The sequence below is a fragment of the Salmo trutta genome, chromosome 25 (assembly GCF_901001165.1).
Source record: "Salmo trutta chromosome 25, fSalTru1.1, whole genome shotgun sequence".
NCBI lineage: Eukaryota > Metazoa > Chordata > Actinopteri > Salmoniformes > Salmonidae > Salmo > Salmo trutta.
Window position 1 is genome coordinate 6,671,042 of NC_042981.1, and position 8,438 is coordinate 6,679,479.

Consider the following 8,438-nt stretch of genomic DNA (forward strand, 5'->3'; position numbering starts at 1 on the left):
GAGTGCAACTCGAATAATAGGAAGGTGTTCCTAATGTTTTGTACACTATTGTATAACACACAGACCGACACACACACACACAAACGTATCCTAACTGAAGGTAACAAGGTAAAGAGGTAGGACAGCGCAGACTATGTTTAGAGTCGTGTCTCTGTTGGTCTGACAATCCTATTTGGGACTTTAAACGGGTCGCACATGTTGAGATCATCCCTGCAGCTGTGCACACTGACCAAAGGACATTACATAAGCCTGTGCACACGTACACATACATTTCTACCAATTCATTCTAATAGGCATATAACATCATAACGTTTCCATAGATTTACGAAATTACTAAACTCAGCAACAACAAAAAAAAAACTGTCCTTATTCAGGACTCCGTCTTTCAAAGATAATTTGTTAAAATCCCAAAAACTTCACAGATCTTCATTGTAAAGGGTTTAAACACTGTTTCCTGTGCTTGTTCAATGAACCATAAACAATTAATGAACATGCACCGGTGGAACGGTCGTTAAGACACTAACAGCTTACAGATGGAAGGCAATTAAGGTCACGTTATGAAAACTTAGGACACTAAAGAGGCCTTTCTACTGACTCTGAAAAACACCAAAAGAAAGATGCCCAGGGTCCCTGCTCATCTGCATGAACGTGCCTTAGGCATGCTGCAAGGAGGCATGAGGACTACAGATGTGGCCAGGGCAATAAATTGCAATGTCTGTACTGTGAGACGCCTAAGACAGCGCTACAGGGAGACAGGATGGACAGCTGATCGTCCTCGCAGTGGCAGACCATGTGTAACAACACCTGCACAGGATCGGTACATCCGAACATCACACCTGCGGGACAGGTACAGGATGGCAACAATAACTGCCCGAGTTACACCAGGAACGCACAATCCCTCCATCAGTTCTCAGACTGTCTGCAATAGGCTAAGAGAGGCTGGACTGAGGGCCTGTAGGCCGGTTGTAAGGCAGGTCCTCACCAGACATCACCGGCTACAACGTCGCCTATGGGCACAAACCCACCGTCGCTGGACCAGACAGGACTGGCAAAAAATGCTATTCACTGACGAGTCGTAGTTTTGTCTCACCAGGGGTGATGATCGGATTTGCGTTTATCGTCGAAGGAATGAGCATTACACCGAGGCCTGTACTCTGGAGCGGGATTGATTTGGAGGTGGAGGGTCCGTCATGGTCTGGGGCGGTCTGTCACAGCATCATCGAACTGAGCTTGTTGTCATTGCAGGCAATCTCAACGCTGTGCGTTACAGGGAAGACATCCTCCTCTCTCATGTGGTACCCTTCCTGCAGGTTCATCCTGACATGACCCTCCAGCATGACAATGCCACCAGCCATACTGCTCGTTCTGTGCGTGATTTCCTGCAAGGCAGGAATGTCAGTGTTCTGCCATGGCCAGCAAAGAGCCTGGAGATGGTTGAGTGGGATGGACCACGGTGCTGGCACCACCAGGTGGTTGAGTGGGATGGACCACGGGGCTGGCACCACCAGGTGGTTGAGTGGGATGGACCACGGTGCTGGCACCACCAGGTGGTTGAGTGGGATGGACCACGGGGCTGGCACCACCAGGTGGTTGAGTGGGATGGACCACGGGGCTGGCACCACCAGGTGGTTGTAGTTCAGAATGTACTTATATCTGTTAACTGTAGCCATGTTGGAAAATAAAGACCATTCTATTGAAATACACCTAAAGTGAAATAATCTGCTGTTTTAAACTTACCCTAACCCTTACCCTGACCCTTACCCTGACCCTAACCCTAACCTAAATAAGTACAGCATTTAGCCAGAGGCATTCAGGCAGGAACTGTGACTCTATGAAAAAAATGTGTTCTAACAGGTGTCCCATTGATCCACGTTCAGTAACCTGACAACTACACTACGTTGCCAGCATTTGGAATGCTTAGCAGGACAGGAAAAAATGGACTAAGTCACACACTTATCAAGACAACACATGGTCATCCCGTGTGCCTCTGATCTGGCGGACTCACTAAACACAAATTCATCTTTTGTAAATGATGTCTGAGTGTTGGAGTGTGCCCCTGACTATCTGTAAATGATGTCTGAGTGTTGGAGTGTGCCCCTGGCTATCTGTAAGTAATGTCTGAGTGTTGGAGTGTGCCCCTGGCTATCTGTAAGTGATGTCTGAGTGTTGGAGTGTGCCCCTGACTATCTGTAAATGATGTATGAGTGTTGGAGTGTGCCCCTGACTATCTGTAAATGATGTCTTAGTGTTGGAGTGTACCCCTGGTTATCTGTAAGTAATGTCTGAGTGTTGGAGTGTGCCCCTGGCTATCTGTAAATTATGTCTTAGTGTTGGAGTGTACCCCTGGCTATCTGTAAGTAATGTCTGAGTGTTGGAGTGTGCCCCTGGCTATCTGTAAGTAATGTCTGAGTGTTGGAGTGTGCCCCTGGCTATCTGTAAATGATGTCTGAGTGTTGGAGTGTGCCCCTGACTATCTGTAAATGATGTCTTAGTGTTGGAGTGTACCCCTGGCTATCTGTAAGTAATGTCTGAGTGTTGGAGTGTGCCCCTGGCTATCTGTAAATGATGTCTGAGTGTTGGAGTGTGCCCCTGACTATCTGTAAATGATGTCTGAGTGTTGGAGTGTGTCCCTGGCTATCTGTAAATAATGTCTGAGTGTTGGAGTGTTCCCCTGGCTATCTGTAAATGATGTCTGAGTGTTGGAGTGTGCCCCTGACTATCTGTAAATGATGTCTGAGTGTTGGAGTGTGCCCCTGGTTATCTGTAAATAATGTCTGAGTGTTGAAGTGTGTCCCTGGCTATCTGTAAATAATGTCTGAGTGTTGTAGTGTACACATGGCTATCTGTAAATGATGTCTGAGTGTTGGAGTGTACACATGGCTATCTGTAAATTATGTCTGAGTGTTGTAGTGTGCCCCTGGCTGTCTGTAAATAATGTCTGAGTGTTGTAGTGTACCCCTGACTATCTGTAAATAATGTCTGAGTGTTGTAGTGTACCCCTGGCTATCTGTACATTTTGAAAACAAGAAAATGGTGCTGTCTGCTTTGCTTAAAATATGGAATTTGAAATTATTTAACTTTTTAGTGACAGGGGGCAGTATTCGGAAACTCGGATGAATGACGGATGAAACTCGGATGAATCCTCAGAACGTAGGATATGCATATTGTTAGTAGATTTGGATAGAAAACACTCTGAAGTTTCTAAAACTGTTTGAATGATGTCTGTGAGTAAACAGAACTCATATGGCAGGCAAAAACCTGAGAAAAAATCCAACCAGGAAGTGGTTTGTAGTTTTTCAAGACTGGGCCTATTCAGTATACAGTGACTTAGGGTTCATTTTGCACTTCCTACGGCTTCCACTAGATGTCAACAGTCTTTAGAAAGTTGTTTGAGGCTTCTATGGTGAACAGAGAGCGAACAAAGGAAGTTGGAAGTTGTTGACTCAGAAAAGGACATGGCCTCAATTGCGCACATTCACGTGAGAGTTAGCTGTGTTCCATTACATTTTTGAAGACATTTGAATCGTCCGGTTGGAATATTATTGAACTTTTATGTTAAAAAGGCTCTAAAGATTGATGCTATACATCGTTTGACATGTTTCTATGAACGTAAATATAACTTTTATTGACTTTTCGTCGTGAAATTTTCGGCGCATTTCCTACAGTTGGAGTTGCTTACTGAACGCGCTAACAAAGAGGACATAAATGATGGAATTTATCAAACAAAACAACATTTATTGTGGACCTGGGATCCCTAGGAGTGCATTCTGATGAAGATCATCAAAGGTAAGTGAATATTTATAATGCTATTTATGATTTAGATGACTCCAAAATGGTGGGTATCTGTATTGCCTGCTGTTGTTTTCTGAGCACAGTACTCAGATTATTGCAAAGTGTGCTTTCCCCGTGAAACTTTTTGGAAATCTGTCACAGCGGTTGCATTAAGGAGATGTTTATCTATAATTCCTTGAATAACAGTTTAATATTTTATCAACGTTTATGATGAGTATTTCTATAAATTGATGTGCTCATTCACCGGAAGTTTTCGGAGGAAAAGCATTTCTGAACATTACGGGCCAATGTAAAATGGGGTTTTTGGATATAAATATGAACTTTATCGAGCAAAACATACATGTATTGTGTAACATAAAGTCCTATGAGTGCCATCCGATGAAGATCATCACAGGTTAGTGCTTAATTATAGCTGTATTTCTGGTTTTTGAGACGCCTGTCCTTGCTTGGAAAATGTGTGGCTGTGTGGCTTTTATTTTTTAGGCACTGTCCTAAAATAATCTAATGTTTTCCTTTCGCCGTAAAGCCTTTTTGAAATCGGACAATGTAGTTCGATTAAGGAGAAGTGTATCTTTAAAATGGTGTAAAATAGTATTATGTTTGAGAAATTTGAATCATGAGATTTTTGCTGTTTTGAATTTGCCGCCCTGCTATTTCACTGGCTGTGTCCCGCAGATGGGACGGTAGCATCCCAGATAGCCCAGAGAGCCTACACAAATACATTTACTTTTGATACTTAAGTTTATTTAGAAACAAATACTTTAGACTTTTACTCAAGTAGTATTTTACTGGGTCACTTTCACTTTTACTTAAGTATGACAATTGGGTCCTTTCTCCACCCCTGACCACCGCACACCCTAACCACCACACACCCTAACCCTAACCCTAACCCTAACCACCGCACACCCTGACCACTACACACCCTGACCACCACACACCCTGACCACTACACACCCTAACCACCACTACACACCCTGACCACCGCACACCCTGACCACTACACACCCTAACCACTACACACCCTAACCACCACACACCCTGACCACTACACACCCTAACCACCACACACTGACCACCACACACCCTGACCACTACACACCCAGACCACTACACACCCTCACCACCACACACCCTGACCACCACACACCCTGACCACCACACACACCCTAACCACCACAAACCCTGACCACCACACACACTCTAACCACTACACACCCTGACCACTACACACCCTGACCACCACACACCCTGACCACCACACACCCTAACCACCACACACCCTGACCACCACACACCCTAACCACCACACACCCTGACCACCACACACCCTAACCACTACACACCCTGACCACCACACACCCTAACCACCACACACCTTGACCACCACACACCCTGACCACCACTACACACCCTAACCACTACACACCCTGACCACCACACACCCTGACCACTACACACCCTGACCACCACTACACATCCTGACCACCACACACCCTAACCACTACACACCCTAACCACTACACACCCTAACCACTACACACCCTGACCACCACTACACACCCTGACCACCACTACACACCCTGACCACCACTACACACCCTAACCACCACACACCCTGACCACTACACACCCTGACCACCACACACACCCTGACCACCACACACCCTGACCACTACACACCCTGACCACTACACACCCTGACCACTACACACCCTGACCACCACACACCCTGACCACCACACACCCTGACCACTACACACCCTAACCACCACACACACCCTAACCACTACACACCCTGACCACTACACACACCCTAACCACCACAAACCCTGACCACCACACACACCCTGACCACTACACACCCTAACCACCACACACACCCTGACCACTACACACCCTGACCACTACACACCCTGACCACCACACACCCTGACCACCACTACACACCCTAACCACCACACACCCTGACCACCACTACACACCCTGACCACCACTACACACCCTGACCACTACACACCCTGACCACTACACACCCTGACCACCACACACCCTAACCACACACCAGCCCTGACCACCACACACCCTGACCACCACTACACACCCTGACCACTACACACACCCTGACAACTACACACACCCTTACCATTACACACACCCTGACCACTACAAACACCCTGACCACCACACACCCTATCCACCACACACCCTGACCACCACACACCCTGACCACCACTACACACCCTGACCACTACACACCCTGACCACTACACACACCCTGACCACCACACACCCTAACCACCACACACCCTAACCACCACACACCCTGACCACTACACACCCTAACCACTACACACCTTGACCACTACACACCCTGACCACTACACACCTTAACCACTACACACCCTGACCACCACACACCTTGACCACCACACACAGCCTGACCACTACACACCCTGACCACTACACACCCTGACCACCACACACACCCTAACCACCACACACCCTGACCACCACACACAGGCTGACCACTACACACCCTGTCCACCACACACACCCTGACCACCACACACCCTGACCACTACACACCCTGACCACCACACACCCTGACCACCACAAACCCTGACCAACCACACACACCCTAACCACTACACACCCTGTCCACCACACACCCTGACCACCACACACAGGCTGACCACTACACACCCTGTCCACCACACACCCTGACCACCACACACCCTGACCACTACACACCCTGTCCACCACACACCCTGACCACCACTACACACACCCTGACCACCACACACCCTGACCACCACACACCCTAACCACTACACACCATGACCACCACACACCCTGACCACTACACACCCTGACCACTACACACCCTGACCACTACACACCCTGTCCACCAACACACCCTAACCACCACACACCCTGACCACCACACACCCTGACCACTACACACCCTAACCACCACACACCCTGACCACTACACACCCTGACCACTACACACCCTGTCCACCACACACCCTAACCACCACACACCCTGACCACCACACACCCTGACCACTACACACCCTGACCACTACACACCCTGACCACCACACACCCTGACCACCACCACACACTCTGACCACTACACACCCTGACCACCACACACACCCTGACCACTACACACCCTAACCACTACACACCCTAACCACTACACACCCTCACCACACCACAACCCTAACCACCACACACCCTGACCACACACACACCCTGACCACCACACACCCTGACCACTACACACCCTGTCCACCACACACACCCTGACCACTACACACCCTGACCACTACACACCCTGTCCACCACACACCCTGACCACCACTACACACCCTGACCACCACACACCCTGACCACCACACACCCTAACCACTACACACCATGACCACCACACACCCTGACCACTATACACCTTGACCACTACACACCCTGACCACTACACACCCTGTCCACCACACACCCTAACCACCACACACCCTGACCACCACACACCCTGACCACTACACACCCTAACCACCACACACACCCTGACCACTACACACCCTGACCACTACACACCCTGACCACCACACACCCTGACCACCACCACACACTCTGACCACTACACACCCTGACCACCACACCACACCCTGACCACTACACACCCTAACCACCACTACACACCCTAACCACCACACACCCTAACCACCACACACCCTGACCACCACAAACCCTGACCAACCACACACACCCTAACCACTACACACCCTGTCCACCACACACCCTGACCACCACACACAGGCTGACCACTACACACCCTGTCCACCACACACCCTGACCACCACACACCCTGACCACTACACACCCTGTCCACCACACACCCTGACCACCACTACACACCCTGACCACCACACACCCTGACCACCACACACCCTAACCACTACACACCATGACCACCACACACCCTGACCACTACACACCCTGACCACTACACACCCTGACCACTACACACCCTGTCCACCACACACCCTAACCACCACACACCCTGACCACCACACACCCTGACCACTACACACCCTAACCACCACAACACACCCTGACCACTACACACCCTGACCACTACACACCCTGTCCACCACACACCCTAACCACCACACACCCTGACCACCACACACCCTGACCACTACACACCCTGACCACTACACACCCTGACCACCACCACCCTGACCACCACCACACACTCTGACCACTACACACCCTGACCACCACACACACCCTGACCACTACACACCCTAACCACTACACACCCTAACCACTACACACCCTCACCACCACACACCCTAACCACCACACACCCTGACCACCACACACCCTGACCACCACACACCCTGACCACTACACACCCTGTCCACCACACACACCCTGACCACTACACACCCTGACCACTACACACCCTGTCCACCACACACCCTGACCACCACTACACACCCTGACCACCACACACCCTGACCACCACACACCCTAACCACTACACACCATGACCACCACACACCCTGACCACTATACACCTTGACCACTACACACCCTGACCACTACACACCCTGTCCACCACACACCCTAAC

The 8,438-nt window shown here is 49.7% G+C and overlaps 1 long non-coding RNA gene across 1 annotated transcript; it reads left to right on the forward strand.

Moving 5' to 3' along the window:
- Positions 1-1,350: 1,350 nt before the first annotated feature.
- On the forward strand, positions 1,351-1,701 carry LOC115161927 (uncharacterized). Its single transcript, XR_003869458.1, has 2 exons — positions 1,351-1,469; positions 1,626-1,701. It is a non-coding gene; the product is annotated as an uncharacterized LOC115161927 (long non-coding RNA).
- The last annotated feature ends 6,737 nt before the right edge of the window (positions 1,702-8,438 follow it).